Below are 20,242 nucleotides of genomic sequence, written 5' to 3'. Positions count from 1 at the left end.
CAATCCCTTACAACTCGATTTCTTTTTTCTTTCTCACTCTTTTCTCTCTCTTTTTTATTTCACTCAACTCCTGTTGCTTCCTCTCTCTCTTCCCCCCTCTCTTGCTGCTCCCTTCTTTCCCTCTCTTTCTCTGTCTCCTTCTCTCTACCATCATGCCTCGTCTTCTTTTTTTCTTTCTCATTCTTTTCTCTCTCCCTCTCAGTCTTTCTTTCTTTATTTCTCTCTCCCCCCCTCAAGCTCTCTCTCTTCCTCTCTCTTCTCTCCCATGCTCTCTCCCTCTCTCTTTATCATCATTGTCTTCCATGTCTCTTGCTTTATTTTTTTCTCACTCTTTTCTGTCTCTCTCCCTCTCTCTCCCTCTATTTGTCCCTTCCCACTTATATTGGTTCATTCACCCCCCTCATCCCAAAAATCCCCTGTCCATTCAGCACACCTCATGGAGGTGAGAGCCTCGTTCGGATTTCACCCATTTCTCCGGAATTGCTGCCATTTCCTTGCAGGTTTGAATGTGATGAACTCAAACTACAAAACCTAATTGTAACACTCACAACATGCTGGAGGAACTCAGCAGGTTGGGCAGCATCCATGGAAACGATGAGTTGACGTTTCGGGCCGGAACCCTTCGTCAGGACTGAAGAGGGAAGGGGCAGAGGGCCTATAAAGAAGGTGGGGGGAGGGTGGGAAGGAGAAGGCTGGTAGGTTCCAGGTGAAAAACCAGTAAGGGGAAAGATAAAGGGGTGGGGGAGGAGAAGCAGGGAGGTGATAGGCAGGAAAGGTGAAGAAGGAATAGGGGAAAACAAAATGGGTAGTAGAAGGAGGCGGAACCATGAGGGAGGTGGTAGGTAGCTGGGGGAGAGGCAGAGTGACATAGGGATCGGGGAAGGGAGGGGGAGGGAATTACCGGAAGTTGGAGAATTCTATGTTCACACCAAGGGGCTGGAGACTACCTAGACGGTATATGAGGTGTTGCTCCTCCAACCTGAGTTTGGCCTCATCATGGCAGTAGAGGAGGCCATGTATGGACATATCTGAATGGGAATGGGAAGCAGAGTTGAAGCGGGTGGCTACTGGGAGTATCTGAATGGGAGTGGGAACACGCCTCCAGCGTGTTGTGAGTGCTGAGTTCCTCCAGCGTGTTGTGAGTGTTGCTTTGACCCCAGCATCTGCAGAGTATTTTGTGTTTACGAAAACCTAATTGTAAATGTGCACTGCTGAGCTCTTCTGTGTTCTGAATCTATGGTAAGAAGACACACATAAATGTAAACAAATATACATAGCGTTAATCTGAAGGGCACAAGCTTGTGTATTGATAGTGAAAAGAGTGGAGGGATTATTTACGAGGATGCTGCCACAACTCGAGGGATTGAGATACAGGAAGAGGTTGGACTTTATTCCTTAGAATATGGAAGATTGTAAAGGTGTGTAAAATCATGGGAAGTACAGTGGGATAATGTGCATAATCTCTTTATCCCAGGTAGGGGAAATAAAAAATTAGGGGCCATAGGTTTAAGGTAAGAGGTGAAAGATTGAAAAGGGATCTGAGAGATAAGATCAAAACATGGTGGATGACAGATATGAAAATATGCTGCCAGTGGAGGGGGTTGAAGCAGATAGAATAATAAAATTTAAAAGACATTTGAATAAATTCTCGATATGTATGTATGCATTTTTTTTTTGCATTTTCACAGATCGTCTTCTTTTCCATATTGGACACTCGTTAGTGTTCGGTTGTGTGTAGTTTTGCACTGATTCTATTGCACTTCTTTGTATCTTCTGTGAATGCCCACACGAAAATGAATCTCAGGGTAGTATATAGTGAGACATACGAACTTTGACAATAAGTTTACTTTCGACTTTTAAGCTTTGAAGCACATGGTGAGGAGGGGTTCAGAGGGATATGAACAAAACACGGACAAGTGGGACGAGTACGCTGGGCACACGGTTGGCATGGATGTGTTGGGCTGAGGGGCCTGTTTTCATGCCATATTATTCTGTGACTTAAAGACTCAAGTATTTAAATAAAAAAAGAATTCAGAAGCCAGCATCAATAATGTCTTAGAAATCTATCTCTTTAACTGATGTTTATTGGGGAAGGAAGTGTACCATTGTTAGCTGTATGGGTTATACACCACCTGGTCTATTGTTGGGATTAAATCTTAACTGCTTGAAGGATGATCAATGGACAGTCAATTCTATCTTAGCCCCTGGTCACCATCCATGAATAAGAAAATCTGAAAACCAGTACCTTCATATGTATCTCCTTCTGAGCTGGTTAGCACAACATTTTACAGTACAGGCATCCCAGGTTCAATTCCGATTGCTGTCTGTAAGGAGTTTGTATGTTCTCCCTGTGACCGCGTGGGTTTCCTGCAGGTGCTCCAATTCCCTTCCACAACCTAAAGATGTACTGGCTGGTAGGTTAAATGGTCATTGTAAATTGTCCCGTGATTAGGTTAAAGTTGAGGGATTGCTGGGCAGCATAGCTCAAAGGCCTGGAAGGGTTAAATTGGGGATTGCTGGGTGGTGCACTCAAAGACCTGGAAGGGTTAAATTGGAGATTGCTGGTGGCACAGCTCAAAGGTCTGGAAGGGTTAAATTGGGGATTGCTGGGTGGTGCACTCAAAGACCTGGAAGGATTAAATTGGGGATTGCTGGGTGGTGCAACTCAAGGGCCTGGAAGGGTTAAATCGGGGATTGCTGGGTGGTGCACTGAAAGACCTGGAAGGGTTAAATCGGGGATTGCTGGGTGGTGCACTCAAAGGCCTGGAAGGGTTAAATTGGAGATTGCTGGGTGGTGCACTGAAAGGCCTTGAAGGGCCTATTCCGTGCTGTATCTCAATAAGAAGTAAAAATAATAGGGCTTCAGCACCAGAGTTAAAATTAAACCTTTAATCTCTGTAACTCAGATATGAGAGTTATGGAGTCATAGAACACTATAGCACCGAAACTGTCCCTTTGACCCATCTAGTCTGTGCTGAACGGTTCCTTTGCCTGGTCCCACCTGGACTATACCCCTTCATATCCCTCCATCACCATACTTCTCCAAACTTCTCTTCAATGTTGCAATCCACCACCTCTGCCGGCAGCTCGTTCCACACTTTCACCACAATCTGACTGAAGGAGATCCCTGCCCCCCCATGTTCACGATAAACATTTCACCTTTCACCCTTAACCCATGACCTCTGGTTCCTGTCTCACCCAACCTCACTGGGGATACAAAAACATGCTTGCATTTATCCTATCCGTACCCCTCATAATTTTGTATACCTCCAGAATAGACTAAACCCCTGCTAGAACAAAATGCCCAACTAGAGACTGCAAAAAGACTAAAGTTTTAATGCTAATCAATTGGAGAAAACCTTCGAAAGGACATTTTTTTTTGCTTTACTACAACTGACCTCCATCTTCAAGATGAGACACTAAACATGAACATTAAGCTCATATAAAGGGTGCTCTGCAGAAGGTGATACAAGGAGCAGGCTACCACAGCTGGGTCTGCTCCTGCTGAAAGCAGAACACTATGCAAGCCTAATGGGGAATAGAAGCAAGCTGTTTTATTGTAGTCAACAGATTTATTATGCTGTTAAAATATCACATATCTGGTACTCGGAGATCTGACTAAACTGAGAGGTGCAAGTTTTTGGCTTCTTTGCAGTTTCTTAAATCTGGCATAAAATGCTTTTTCAAATCCATGATCCAGAACTTTAAAAATAATCTGGCCCTGAATGTTAAAAGGAGAATTAATTCCTTATTGCCATTTAGTCGTCATTTCAAAGGGAAAAGCAGGCAGTAGGTATGTGACTGAATGTCACGGAACATTTGACATATCTTTATGATTTTCTTTGTGTATATAACGAAAGATGCCGGAAAAAGGCCAGCAATATCATAAAGGATCCTACTCACCCTGTTTATGGACTATTTGTCCCCCTCAGGCAGGGAAAAGACTACAAAGCATCCATTGCTAGGACCACTTACACTCAAAAACAGTTACTTCTCCTCACGCTGTTAGGCTGACCAACACCTCCATCCACTCCCCACCACCACTACACACACATCAGTCACTCCTTCCCACAGCCCCTCTGCACTCTTCATCCCCCCATGCACTGCTACTTTATGCTTACATTCTCCACCCGATACCTACACGGACACAGTCACTGACCTGTTATCCTTACCTTCATAACTTATCATGTTATGTGTGTTCTGTGTACTATTGTGCTTTACACCCTAGTTTGAAGAAATATTGTCTTGTTTCTAAATACATTATATGCTTATATATGTTATATACATGTACATAATTAAATTGACAATAAACTTGACTTGACTATTGTGTTTTCGGAAGCCCAACTGCTACCTACAAGAGTTCCTCCTGTCAAGACTCACTTTGTCACTTAATAATTTCCTGTCTGAGTCACCTCACATTCAGATACCCCTGCACCCGGTGTCACTTTATGTACATACAATTAGTCTATGTATATGTTACCTATGGCCACACCCTATGGTTCTATGGTTCTACTCAGTTATATATGGTGTTTTATAGGATTGCTTCAATATTGTGTTTTCTTTGCATTTTCTTTATTGTGCTCTTTATGCTTATTGCATTTTTGATCAGATCTGGAGTAACAAACATTTCATTCTCCTTTACACTTGTGTACTGAAGAATGAGAATCGACGATCTTGAGTCTTGAAAGCCTGGGCAAGACCTAATGAAATCTTAGTTTAGTAACATTTCTTCATTTTAACGTAGGACTTATTGCATTTCTTCTCATTCTTATTTCTTTCCTAGGATCTTTCATGCTTCTCCAGTTTTCACTTCTCCTTATCATGAAAGGTCTTGTATCTCCATTGTAATATGAGTAATGTGACGGCAAATTTACACACAGCAAGATCCCACAGATGCCAATGGGTGAAAGGGCAAATGGCGTAACAATGGTAAATATTGCCCACAGTAGTATAGATGATAATAGATTCATTTATTAGTCACATGTACAGTGAAATGTGTAATTTCTGTTAACAACCAGCACAATCTGAGGATGTGCTGGGGGCAGCCTGCAGGTGGGAAGTGGGAATTGTGGGGAAAATTTGTGGGGCTAGTGCACAGGATCGAAGTAAGCTGCAGAGAGTTGTAAAATTCCATCATGGGCACCAGCCCTCGTGGGATCCCCCACACCTTCAGGGAGCGATGCCTCAGAAAGACAGAGTCCATCATTAAGGACCCCCATCACCCAGGTCATGCCCTCTTCTCATTGTTGGCATTGGGATAGAGGTACAGGAGCCTGATGGAACACACTCACAGCACTAAGCAGTATTGCATCCGTATTGTACTGTCTCAGTACCTTTATATTTGTGTGCTGTAGCACTTTTTTTATTCACAGTTATTTTGTAAATAACACTATCCTTTGCATTTCTGGTCAAATGCTAAATGCATTTCATTGGCCTTGTATCTGTACTTGGCACAATGACAATAAAGTTGAATCTAATCTAATCTAATCAATGATTCAGAAACAACTTCTACCCCTCTGCCATTCAATTTCTGAATGGACATTGAACCCGCAAACACTACCTCACTACTTTTTTATTTCTTTTTTTTTGCACTACTTAATTAATTTAACTATCTAATATATATGTAAATGTATGTGTGTATCTATACACACACACACACACACACACACACACATTTACTGGAATTCAGTTTTTTTCTCTATTAATATGTATTGCATTGGACTTCCACCACAAATTTAACAATTTTCACAACATATGCCAGTGATATTAAACCTGATTCTGGTTCTGAATTCAACTATTATACTTCAAAATAGGGCCATGGTATATTTAATATCCAGCTGGGGGAGTGGCTGGATATTGATTTAAAATTCTAGAATTTGATATCTCTGACAAGGCAGTTCTCCCACAGTACTCCACTGAACTACCAACGTGAGTGTGGTGCTCAAATCTATGGAGAGATACTCTCTGGGATTTCGATAGTGTCCTGCACTTTAAGATCTGAAAGTTTCTCATTGACATGTAGGGGACCAGTTTACAGAAGTGGTTTGCCATTGCCTTGTCTGGCCAGTGTGTTTACAATACAGGTGACCCCAGACGTTATCAATACTCTTCAGAGATTCACAAACATGAGAAACTCTGTGGATGGAAAAGAATAAAGGGTCAACTTTGGGGTTGAGACTGTTCACGCTTGAGAAGGGAGGGGGAAAATGCCAGAATAAAAAGGTGGGGGAGGGGAAAGAGGTCAGCTGGAAGGTGATAGGTGAAGCCAGATGGGTGGGAAAGGTCAAAGGCTGGAGAAGAAAGATCCTCCACCAAAGGAGATGTGAAGCGCTCCTTCCCTCTGCTAGCCCACTGAGGAGAGTGGGCCGTAGGAGAAAGGGAAGGGTGAGGGGACTCAGGGGGAAGTAGTAGGAATAGAGGAAGGTGTGGGGGTTGGAGGGAGGAATGACTTCAGAGATTGTCTGCCAGGACTTGTGATATGGACCAGCTGCTCATATAACCATCCATCACCTGCTCCCGTGACTTCACGTTACCTTGATCAGGGGGCTAAGCAGGTGCTACACCTTTCCCAAGGGTGATCAGCAGGCTAGCGGAGGGAAGGAGCACCTTACACTTCCTTTGGTAGAGACTTATCTTCACCCTGACACCCTATATTTACTGTAGGGATGTAAAATTCCATTTTTCTTTAGTTATTCCCTTTCATTAGAATGAGACATGAACAGAACTTAAAGCAGCATCTTCATTCTGCTTCACCTTGTTAATGTATCCCAGTAGTACTGTTGATAAGGATGTATGCAGCTCACTTCTAGATATTTTTATCCTTTAGTGAATAAGTTTCCACATTAGAATATGGAAAATTATTTACTAAAGGATGAAAACATCCATAAATTCTTTTTGTTGCTCATAGGATTGATAATTGGCTTGTTGAAGAAGGACGATGCAAGGGTGAATGCAGGGTAGGACAGTGTACCCTGAGGCCTCTTCATTAGCTACAGGAGTGCACTTAATAAAGTTGGGTGGTGGAATGGAGATACTGATCAGGGTCACGTGAGACTGTGGGAGCAGGTGGTGGATGGTCGTACGAGCAGCTAGTGCATATCACAAGTCCTGGTTATGCGACCACTGACACTAGGCAGAAAACCTCTGAAGAGGATTGATAATGGCTGGGGTCTCCTGTCTTGTAAAGACACTGCCCAGGAGGCGGCAATGGCAAACTACTTATGTTGAAAAATTTGCCAAGAACAAGCATAGACGTTGGAAAGACCATGATCGCCCAAGTCATACGAACATAACGAACGAACAAACTTAACAAAGTGACCACTGGAATAGAACCTGGTTTGTATGGTCTTCTGCTACTGTATTTCATCCTCGTCAAGGATCCACGTGTTGTGCATTCGGAAGTGTTCTTCTGCACACTACTGTTGTACCATGTGGTCATTGAAGTTAATATCGCCCTCCTGTCAGCTTGAACCAGTCTGGCCATTCTCCTCTAACCTCTCTAATTAGCAAGGCATTTTCGCCCACAGAACTGCCGCTCATTCTTGCACCACTCTCTGTAAACTCTAGAGATTGTTGTGCATGAAAACCCCAGGAGATCAGCAGTTTCTGAGATAGTCAAACCACCACGACAGGCACCAACAATCATTCCACGGTTAACGTCGCTTAGATCACATTTCTTCCCTGTTCTGATATTTAGCCTGAACAATATCTGAACCTCTTGACCACGTCTGCATGCTTTTATACATTGAGTTGATTTTTGCGTTAACAAACAGATGTACCTAATAAAGTGGCCACAGAGTGTATGTGGCAAGCTAGAATCAGCTCCCGATAATGTTAGATTGCAAGCACTGATTCTAAACCGAAAGCTAGAGGGCATGAGTGTGCTTTTGTCAGAAGAGTCAATGTTTAAAAAAGAATTCAAGAAGGCCATCATTCAGAGTATTGCAGGATATATGCAGAAACAACCGGAAGTTGCTGGAAGTTTTATAAAGTTGTGTATTCTGCGGACATTTCTGATATCAACTGAATCCTTGGATTGCCCATCTGTCCTCTGACTCACATAACTACACATTGTTGCATATATTCAAATTAGACTCATTTGTAAACTTATGTTGCATATGTCAGCTTAATTCAGCAAACAGCCCAGAAACGATGGCTTTGTTCACTGCAGAGTACCACACTCCCTTCGATTTTGTCTGCCAGTGGCTTCAAGCAAATAAGCTCGGAGTTCAACGTCAGAGTCAAGTGTCAAAGGTTCAACAGCCCTCTCCCCTGAGTCAGAAGATTCAAACCTCTGTCTGGTGATTTAAGCACATCATTGTGTCTCTCTGAGAAAGAGCTGCAGTGTAGGAGGTTCTGTGGTCAACAAGATTTGGGTCCAGGTTTTCTAGCAAAGACATATTGCCACATCTCCAACCGCTCTTTAAGTTTACCTCAGCTGAATCAAAACGCCTGAACTTTCAGCCCAAAGCATCCCAGAGTTCCAGACCAAGGCTCCAAATAACAGGACAATAAATTGTGATTGCAAATCTCCTCCACAAGTCTTTGATAGGCTAAAAACCATGATCCTGCTTTGCACTTTGTCAAAGTGACCCATAACTTAAATATTTCTGAATGCCCATTGTATCTCATTTAAAACATGAGACCATAAACATAGGAGCAGAATTAGGCCATTCGGCCCATTGGGTCTGCTCCACTATTCCATCATTTATTATCCCTCTCAAACCGTTTTTCCTGCTTTCTCACCTTAACTTTTGATGCCCTTACTAGTCAAGAATCTCTCAACCTCCGCTTTAAATATACCCAAAAACGTGGCCTCCACAGGCACCTGTGACAATGAATTCCACCGATTCACTATCCTCTGGCTGAAGAAATTCCTCCTCATCTCCATTTTAAAGGGATGCCCCTCTATTCTGAGGCTGCGCCCTCTTGTCCTGGACTCCTCCACTGTAGAGAACATCCTCTCCACATTCACTCTATCGAGGCCTTTCAATATTCGGTAGGTTTCAACAAGCTCACTCTCATTCTTCTCAACTCCAGTGAGTACAGACCCAGCGCCATCAAACATCTCCAACAATCTCCATATAAGTCACTGGACTCCCCGATTCGATTCCAAGATAAACCTGGTACAGGATCTGAGAGCCTATTCCCAGCTGACAAATGCCATTGGCATACAGCCACCCCACCCCACTGCATTCCCTCCAGGCGAGTGGACCATGGCCTTGTCTGCCCACTCATACGGAATAAAGTGAAGGAATTTTCTTGGCATTTGGGCCAGTTTTTAATCCTCAGCCAATATGATTAAAACCAATTAACTGATCATCTTATATGGTTGTAGGATCTCAGAATGTACAAATTTCCTGCCTTTTTTTACAATAGTGAATATGATTCAGAGGTTATTAGTTGGTGCTTTGAGATGTCCTGAGGTTGTAACAGGTGCTAGATAAATGCAGGTTATGTTCCCCTGACAGGCAGAGTACCATTGTTAAAAAATTGTCTACTGCTAGCAGACTTGGTGGGATAGCTATGCTGAATCTAATAAACATTTTCTATGATGAAATTTAAGTGATCTTTTCCCTGTGTTTCTCTTACCCCTCCCTCCACCTTTTAATTCTACTCCTCAGCTTTTTTTCTCCAGTCCTGCCGAAGGGTTTTGGCCTAAAACGTCAACTGTACTTTTTCCCATAGATACTACCTGGCCTGCTGATTTCCTCCAGCATTTTCTGTGTGTTGCTCATTTTCCCTGTGTTGTTACTTTTTAAAACTTCAACTAAGGATTAAAGAGATCTTTATAACATTAGCTTCATTTGTCACATGTGCTGTACATCGAAACATACAGAGAAATACATTGTTTTGTGCCAACGGCCAACACTGTCGACAGGGGGCACGGGGGCAGCCCGCAAACGTCACCTTGCTTCTGGCGCCAACATATCATGCCCACGAGCTACCAACCCTGGCCCTACGTGCTGGAATGCGAGAGGAAGAAACCCACAGTGGTCAGAGTCAAACCCCAATCTGTGATCGTGAGGCGATTGCACTGACCATTACACTGCCATGCATCTTTATCAAACTGCCTCTTTCAGAGCAAATGGGCATGTAGTGCAACAGCTTTGCATCAATATTCAAGCAGGTTTGTGAGATCATCTTTTCCATGAACACATGACTCCCGTTGCACTATTTATTTATTTTTGTGACTTATTTTTATGTCTTGCACTGTACCTCCGCAGCCAAACAAACACATTTCATTGCACACTGTACACCAGCGATAATAAACCTGATTCTGATTCACCTGGAATGGCTCATGCTGACACAGACCTTCACCACTGGTAGTCAGAATCTGCTGTCCAGGTGAGCTTCATTCTCCTAAAGTCACAAAGCCCATTGCAGGTGATTTAGTCCCTCGAACTGGAGCTGCTTCAGCTGGTGTGAACATAGAGCTTGGTACTGGCAATGGCTAATACGGGAGGACATACATTTAAGGAGATAGGAGGAAAGTGTTGGATAGTGTTAGAGGGAGGTTTTTTTTGACACATAGTAGGAAGTACACGGTGTGGTAAATTTTGAATGGACAATGAGCCAGCCCATGAACACTACCTCACTCTCTGTTTGTACACTGATTTAATTTTTAAATATATATATATGTAATATGCATTAAACAAACAATAAATTACAATAAGAAATATCTTGTATTTGAGGTACAGGAGCCTGAAGACACACACTCTGTGTTTTAGGAACAATGTCCTCCCCTCCTCCATCAGATTTATGAATGGACAATCAACTCATGTACACTACTGCAATATTTTTTCTTTTTTTTCTCTATGTTTGCACTATTTATTTAATTTAATTTTAAAATGTATTTCTTATTGTAATTTATAGTTTGTTTTTTTTATTATGTATTGCAATGCACTGCTGCTGCAAAACAACAAACTTCACGACATATGCCAGTGCTAATAAACCTGGTTCTGATTCTGAGGTATACTGCAGTACGGAGGAATCAGGATCAGAATCAGATTTAATATCATTGTCATAACTCAGGAAATTTGTAGTTTTGTGACAGCAATACATAATAATTTAAAAAGCTATACATTACTATAAGAAAATTAAACTCAATAAGTAGTGTAAAAGTGTAAAAAAAAGCAAAAAAAAAAATGAGGTAGTGAACTTGGGTTCATTGTCCATTCAGAAATCTGACAGCAGAGGTGAAGAAGCTTTTCCTGAAATGTTGAGTGTTTGTCTTCAGCCTCCTGTACCTCCTCCTTGATGGCAGCAATGAGAAGAGGGCTTGTTCTGGGTGATGGGGGTCCTTAATGATGGATGCCACCTTTTTGAGGCGTTGTCTTTTGAAGGTGTCCTTGATACTGGGGAGGCGAGTGCTCGTGACGGGGAGTCGTCTGAACATTCACTGATGTGTTCATTTGAGATGAAGAAAAAATTACCAGTGATCTAATAGCCATGTTTAGGATGATCTGAGGATTTGATAAGATTGATAAAGTGAAAGCATTTCATTGAGTTGCAGAGTTCAGAATTAGAAAGCATAACCTTAAGATTAGCTCTAAACTTTTCAAGTTTTAAGCTCACCTATCACCTATACTCCTTCCCCCCCCACCCCATCTTCGTATTCTTCCCTCCTCCTTTCCAGTCCTGATGAAGACTCAAAATATCAACGGTTTATTCCTCTCCATAGATGCTGCTTGACCTGCTGAGTTCCTCCAGCATTTTGTGTGTGTTACTTCTTTGTACAAAGGGTGGTGGAAGTGTAGGGCTCTCTTCCCAAAAAGCTGCCAAGGCTGTATTTTTCATGGTTTTTTTGAGAGTGAGGAGGAATCAAAGGGCCACACAGTTCTGAAACAGACGGCACAGATCACCAGGCACCTGCTTCTTCTAATCTTTTACGAAATCCAAGCCCATTTAGTAGGTGGAATGTTCATTTAAACATTTCAGAACAGGTGGATGTTTTTTTTTGTTAAGTAGAATAAAAATTTGCCAAGTAAATACATGGAGTTAAGATACAGACCCTAATAATCTTGTTGAATGATGGAATGGGTTTGACAACCTGATTGGTCTACTTCTGTTTCATTATTCCTAAGAAACTTAATGAGTCCAGAACATTCTTTTGCAATTGTATAGTATGAAATCTCCATCCATCATGAAAAACTGGCAGAACACCAAATATGCATTCCATTTTGTTTGTTAAAAAGCCCTGTGTAACTAAATCACTACTTAAATGTTTAATAAAATAGCTGTATTTTTAACTACCATCCTGCAGAAACAGAAGAACCATCTTATCTACTCTTCCTTAGTTTATAGAACATACAAAAAGGTTAAATACACTCAGTGGCCACTTTATTAGATACACCAGTACACCTGATTGTTAATGAAAATATCTAATCAGCCAATCATATGGCAGCAACTCAATGCATAAAAGCATGCAGACATGGTCAAGAGGTTCAGACCAAACATCAGAACGGGAAACAAGTTGTGGTATTGTTGCACTGTTGTAACTATATGCTATAATTATTTGGTTTTGTCAGTTTTTTTCAGTCTTGGTCTGTCCTGTGTTTTGTGATATCACACCGGAGGAAATATTGTATCATTTCTTAATGCATGCATTATTAATTGACAATAAAAGAGGACTACATGTCTTCATAATTTAAAAAATGTGTTCTAAGTGACTTTGATCGTGGAATGATTATTGGTGCCAGATGGGGTGGTTTGAGTATCTCAGAAACTGCTAACCTCCTGGGATTTTCATGCCCAACAGTCTCTAGAGTTTACAAAGAATGATGAGAAAAACAAAAAACATCCAGTGAACATCAACTCTGTGGATGAAAGCACCTTGTTAATGAGAGAGGTCAGAGGAGAATGGCCAAACTGGTCCAAACTGACAGGAAGGCGACAGAAACTCAAATAACCAGACATTACAACAGTGGCGTGCAGCAGAGAATCTCTGAATGCACAACTCATCGAACCTTGAAGTGGATGGGTTTCAACAACAGAAGACCACACTAATTTCCACTTCTATACCTAATAAAGTGGCCAGTGAGTGTATTTAATTTCAGTTAGTTCCCGATTAGGACACAGTAAATTGTAACTGTGACTTTCCCTGGCATGTACACTGAACTGGAATCAGCTGGCAAACATTTGAAATTCAGTTCACTGGACTGTTTGACTAGCATAAAGGTAAAGTGAGTTAACTTGCACTTTTTTTAAGTAGAATGTGGACCACATCACTTTCACGTCAAGTAAAAACAAAATGCTGGAAATCCACAGCTATTCATTTGGCATTGGCTGAAAGAAAAGTATTTTAATGTGTTCGGTTTATTCAGGAATCAAGATTGAAGTTGATTTGTCACGTATACATTGAAGCACCCTGTGAAATGCACACAACCCGAGGATGAGCTGGGGAGCAGCCCCCAAATGTCACTACACATTCCAGCACCAACATAGTATGCCCAGATACTCAACAGAACAACACCAATCACGACAAAATAGAACGCTGTTCGTATCCATCCTTGTAAGAACATTATCAACCTGTGAATCTTGCTGTGATTGATTTGGTCTCCATGTTTTCTAGCCCACCACAAGTTTCAAAAATTCAGTTGTGCTGTCTTTTGTGAATTCTTAATGTTGTTGAAGGCCATATGCAAATGCAAGTTTTATATTATTTAATGGTCAATGCAGAGATTTTTATATTTGCTCACTGTTTTGATACTTACGTGGAAAAGACTCCAAAGTGATAAAAATACTTTTTAATAAAAGGTGGCTGGACAGAGTGGTGGCTTATGGGATATTATTCTACCATCCCTAGCACTTGGGTTTGATTCTTTTGCAGAATGAGGCTCAGTGCTTCTTGCTGTGACCTCCTTTCTCTCTTGACTTCCTTCTTAATTTATTGCACTTACCTCAGTGAAACTCGGTCTTATTTCACTGAGTATCTCCATAAGCACCTTTCTCTGGAAGGAATCCACCTGCAGGAAACATTTTGACCAGACCTGAGGCAACAGTAGGATGATGTGGTAGCACATGCTAGAGGTGTGGAAATGATGGTGCAGGAAGCTAGCGCAGACCTTTTCAAACTCACTGAATTTTTAAGCAAAATAAACTTTATTCATATTTAAATATTATTAGCATGAATAAACCGTTCAATGGCTTTTCATTCTTTGTGTTCAGAGCCAATGTGTTTTGTACTGTTCTTTTTCATTCCTACACACCCTGGATGTGGAGAAGATGTTTTCTATAGTGGGGGTAGTCTAGGATCAGAGGGCACAGTCTCAGAATAGAGGGATATCCATTTAGAACAGGGATGAGGAGAAAGTTCTTTAGCCAGAGTATAGTGAATCTGTGGAATTCATCGCCACAGATGGCTGTGGAGGCCAAGTCATTAGGTATATTTAAAATGGACATTAATAGATTTTTTATTAGTAAGGATGTCAAAGGATAAATGGGGTTGAGAGAGATAATCAATCAGCCACTCAGGAATGACGGAGCAGACTCAAAGGGCTGAATGGCTTAATGCTGCCCCTATACCTTATGGTCTGATGGTCTGCCACTCATATGGCCCCGTCAGGTGGTACACCACTATAATTGAGGGGCTTCCTCAATCAACCGTGCCCCTCCCTCTCCAGCAGCAGTAAAACTCCGCACTGTGGTGCTTCCCCACCAAGCCCTTGCAATGGCTGCATCAAGCCTCAGTGTGTCCCTTAGGCCATACACGTGCAGCCTGGAATGCGCCAGTTGACGGCATGTTCAAAGTCATTGTATGTGAGCAGAGATTACAGAATGATGTATTAATACTGAGAACTTTTCATTTTAGAGTAAACTGCAATCTGTCAGGCCACTTTTTAACTTTTGGCTGTTTCTTTCTCCCTTATTAGGTCTTAGAATTATATTCCTTTAGCTGAGTTTACACTCAGTCCATCTCTTCCTTGACATTCCTGGCTTTATCAGTTCCAGAAATGAATAAAGGAGTTACAACGAGTTGGTCTAGTAATGAAGTGAGACCACGAGAAAAGCAAATTAATGAATTCAAACCTTCCTTGGATTAAATACAGGAGATTCTGCAGATGCTAGGATTCCAGAGCAATGCTGGGAGGACTTATCCTTGGAAATGAATAAACAGTTGACGTTTTGGGCTGAGACCCTTCATTGGGATCAGAAAGGAAGGGGGAAGAAGCGGGAATAAGAAAGTGGGCGGGGGAGGGAAAGGAGTACAGGCTGGCAAGTGATAGGTGAGGGGGAAGAGGAGTGGGTAGGTGAGGATGGTTGGAGAAGCTGGGTGGGGATTGGTGGAAGAGGTAAAGGGCTGAAAAAGAAGGAATCTGATAAGAGAGTGGATTATATTTTTGATATGAAATCAATTAATTTTTAGGTCAGAGTTTTTGTTATCACAGCTGCCTTGAAACAGGATTACAGAATATGAAGGGATATCAATTTGGGTTAAAGACATACAAACAAGCCGTAATTTTAAATGATCTGTTTTATGTGGATTGGCACAGTAGCAGGGTGGTTAGTGTAATGCTATTACAGCGCCAGAAACCCAGGTTCGATTCCCACCACTGCCTGTAAGGAGTTTCTACATTCTCCCTGTCTCTGTGTGGGTTTCTTCCGGGTGCTCTGGTTTCCTCCCACATACGTTTCAAAGACGTACAGGTTAGCAAGTTGTGGGCATGCCATGTTGGTACCACAAGCATGGCGACACTTGTGGGCCAGCTTGTGGGTTAGAATGTGTTGGTCATTAACGCAAACAACACATTTCACTGTATGTTTTGATGGACGTGTGACAAATAAAGCTAATGTTTAGTCCTTAAAAAAATCTTTAAAGCAAGCATACAACAATAAGCTAATTGAAATTTGATGAACTTTGGTAAATTTGCATGGTTCATTTGTAAATGAACAATAAGCATTTTGTAAGCAATGCAATTCCAATTTTTACTTATGCATTTGTATACAAATTGTGCATATTCCAGTGCAATGGAGAGACAATACAGTCAATTACTGTAAGGTTTTTAATGTATTGCACTGTACTGCCGCTGCAAAACAACAAATTTTATGACATGATAGTGATAATAAACATGATTCTGATTGCACATGTTCACCCAACTCTGATATATTATCAAAGATTTTGTCTTTCCAATAAAAAAAATTAAACTGCCCTCAGTTGCAAGTAAGCATTAAAGAGTGACCTCTCTGCTAACACCCCTGAAATTAGATTGTCAAAATATTACTATTTTGCTTTTGGGTGACCATACCATACAACAAATCAACAATTATATTCCTACAGTGTCCAACAGTGGGCCATTCGACCCATTTGGTACAGGCTGTATTGAACTCTCCTCCCAATCTTAGTACTCCAACGCACAGTGGTGATGTCACCAAGCAAAAATAACTCATTTGGAATATACACAGCGAAACAAAATAGCCCTGATCTCAAATAAAATCTTTCTTTTTAAGAAGATGGAGGTATTTCCATGTTTGTCAATTGTCTGAACAAATGAGGAATAAATGAAAACAGATAACGTTGCAAACACTCTGTGGTTCAGGCAGCATCAGTGATTGTTACATACCAAATGGACTTTATTAGCTGTAACACAGTTCGGAATATCCTTAAGTTGTGAAAACAAATAAAATATTGTATGTAGTAAATACTGAATATTTACTTACAAAGCAAGTAATACTACCTGCAGTATCAAGGCAGCAACTGGAATTTACCCATGAGGCCATCTCTATGAAGATACAGGTATACCTGCATTAGACAGACCCAGTCTCAACATTAGATGCACAATTTCCCAGTTGTTGGAGTTAGACCCAGACTAACAAGTCCTAGGGGTTGCCAACAGCCACACTATATATCCAAGCTCAAGTTTCTCCTGCCAGCAGATAGACCAGAGAGATGCCTCCGTCAACACCGGCTTTGATGTCAATTAAAAATACTGCATTTGTTGGAAATATGAAATTTAAAATACAGGGAATTGGAAACACACAGCATGTTAGGTGGTAATTGTGCAGAGTCACACACACACACAAATTGCTGGAGGAACTCAACAGATCAGGCAGTATCTAATGAGGGGAATGAACAGTGGACATTTCAGCCGAAATCCATCATGCCTTCATCAGGATTTCCAGCGTCTGCAGAATCTCAAACACCAGAAAGTCAGCAGATTCTGGAAATCCAAAGCCACACGCGCAAAATGCTGAAGGAACTCAGTAGGTCAGGTAACATTTATGGAAAAGAGTAAACATTGGACATTTCGGGCAGGACTCAATTGTGTTTAATATTTGTGCAGTTGACTTTCCAGGTTCAAGATTTTTCGTATTAACTTTTTGCTTCTCTCCACTGATGTCCCTAACCAACTGGGCATTTTCTCATTTTATCCCAGTTTCCAGCTGCAAGGTGCAGTTGAACTTTAAAGTTTAGATTGACGAGAGGAGATGTCGGATGTCCTGGGAAAGGTCTCCCGCCATTTCGTCCCCACTGTTACAAACGTTGCATTTAACTTTCCTTCACCACCTGATAGGACCAGTGGATGATTTTCTACCACCGTCTCTTAGTGATAAGAACCGAGGATTCTCGGAAAGAAACCCACGCGGTTACTAGCCGGTGTACCATCCACGCATTCTGGACGTTTGAGGTTTAGCCACTGGGCTCCGCACATTCCCAAGGCACTCGAGCTGGGAATTCGGAATTCTAACCATTTCAAAATGTGGCTGCGGCCAGTGCTTGCCGTTTCTTGGCGGTGGCGGGCGGGGTAAATTCCTGCAACCCCTCCCCATCCTCTGTTTTATCCAAGTTTTGTTTCATTCAGCTTTGAGGCAACTGCGACCTTGCGCTAAAGCTCCGATCACATCGTGCATTGGCGCAACGTTGCTCTTTAGAAAACTGCAATTTTGCCCTTGGAACGTCGCAAGCAAGTCTGCAATTTTCCGACAGAGCAAAGCGCAAAATTTGGACCAAGCATTTAAATTCTTTGAAATAGTCTAACATTGCATGGGGAACCTTGCTTGACAATTCCCCCATCCAGACCAAGACTTTGCTTTACAACTTAAATGCTATGTAAAACGTACACAGCCCCACAATCTCACTCACACACCCCCTTAACATCAGAGGAATTTCGCCGGAGAAGAGTTAAGAGATTCCTTTTGATGCTCCCATAAGCTCCACAAATGGCCATTCGTCGACCCGCTTCATCTTTCGCTCACCCCGACAGCCCTTAAATGAAAGGCCCGGAACGGTGGCGTAAAAAAGTTGTCGATTTCCTTTGGTTCTAAACACTGTAGAAATGAATAGATGACGGGTAGTGTGTTCAAAGTTCAAAGTAAATTTATTACCAACGTACGTATATGTCACGATATATAATCCCGAGATTCATTTTCTTGCAGGCATTTGCAGTAGAACAAAGAAATACAATAGAATCAATGAAAAACTACACACAAAAACTGACAAACAACAGAGTACAAAAGAAGACAGACTGTGCAGATGCAAAATATTATTAATTTATAAATAGATGGATAAATAATACTGAGAGCATGAGTCGTCGAGTCGTTGAAATTGTGTTCCTAGGATGTGTTCACTGATAATAGAGGAATTGATTTAACCATGCGGATTGACTCCGTCGTTAAAAACATGCTCAGTTCTGTTAAAATTTGAGATTTTAAAAAGTCACTCGTAGTAAATAATTTACAAAAAAGACTCGGGTTTTGTGCAATAACTTGAAAGGTGCACCGATTGTCTTCTGGAGAACGTGGAAACAGGGCGCAGTGTCCCGCCGCCTAAGGAGAAGGGCGTATGTCGTTTCACGCGCAGCCGTGCTAACGGGTTACTGTACTTCGATCGGGGCGATGGAATATCATTTGAAGAGATGGGGCGAGGGGGTCCTTAACGCTCCTTGCAATGAGTTCAGAACGGGGGGGGGGGACTGAACGAAAAGAGGTTCGCTGAACGAAGAGATTCAGTCGCAAACTTCGATTTGGTGCCGTAATAGTTTACGGGTTCTGAAAATCGACTAAGCGGCAATTGAAAACAAAATGTCAAATTTCACTAAGGATGTGGGTTAGAGGCGGGGGAGGAGGTCCCGAGAAGGCGATGCAAGTTGCAAATGCCTCTCCGAATAACATATTGAGACAGCAGCGAGTTCAGTGATTCTTGGGTAAACTAGGCGCAACCCAATCCCCCTTACCGCACCGAGCGCCTCAGACAGTACCTATATACAGGTTTTAGTATTCCCAATGCACGCGAAAATAAATTTGCTTTCGGACAATGCTCCAGCTCTCTGCAACTCTCGCTCTACCGACATCACTGCCATTTTAAAGTGTTTATTTTTGTGTAATTAATTCTGAACTTGCAATCATATCAACCCAGCTTTCTGCACACTCTCTCTCGCCAAAGGATCATTTCAAATTCACCACCCCGCCATTCCTCAACCTGCAAGATTCGTTCTTAATCTAGTTTTTATTCGCTTTAAACAAAGGAAAAAAGAGCTTCAAATCATTCAAAGTTTTAAGTTGCAATCTTAAGTTTCACCATTCAATTTGGATTTTTGATTAAATTAATATTTCCCGTTTTAAATTTTCTCCGTATTTTTTCTTAACTAGTCATTTAAAAACAATCAAACGCTTAAAACGTTTTAAAATAATTTTGAAGTGTTTTACTTTCTATGGGGAATTATACCTATTTCCCCCCCCAGATAACCCGACGCGTTCACATTTGGTTAGGCTTGTGAGTTACAAAATCCGTCGTACACCTGGCCGATCTGTCTTCCCATTCAAAATCCTCCTGTGCTTTCCTTCCAACTGCAATGCCAGTCCCAAGTCGGAGCAAGTTATCGAAGGATCGTGTGGTTTAATTAGCTGTAAGCAAAATAGTAGCAGTAATAGTAATAATAATCAAAGTGAATTTATTATCAAAGTACGAATATGTCACCACGTACTACCCCCTAGATTTCTTGCAGGCATTCACAATAGAACAAAGAAATACAGCAGAATCAGTGGAAAATGACATACAAACTCTGACCGTCAATGTGTATTATAGTTTATTACAGCAATGATAATAATAATTTCAATAAAGCATGCAATTATCTGCTATGTTATGCCTACAGTTTAACTCGATTTAAAGGTATAACAGAAATCAGCGGGTAGTGACAGAAACAATCTTATTTTTCTTCCTCTTAATCGTATATCAAAATTAAAAAGACGCCCATTTTTAAACGAAAAAGCCATCACTTAATAGATCCAAGCAACACACACTTAA

The sequence above is a fragment of the Mobula hypostoma genome, chromosome 11, assembly GCF_963921235.1.
Source record: "Mobula hypostoma chromosome 11, sMobHyp1.1, whole genome shotgun sequence".
In the NCBI taxonomy this organism is placed as follows: Eukaryota; Metazoa; Chordata; class Chondrichthyes; order Myliobatiformes; family Myliobatidae; genus Mobula; species Mobula hypostoma.
This window is presented reverse-complemented; position numbering follows the sequence as displayed.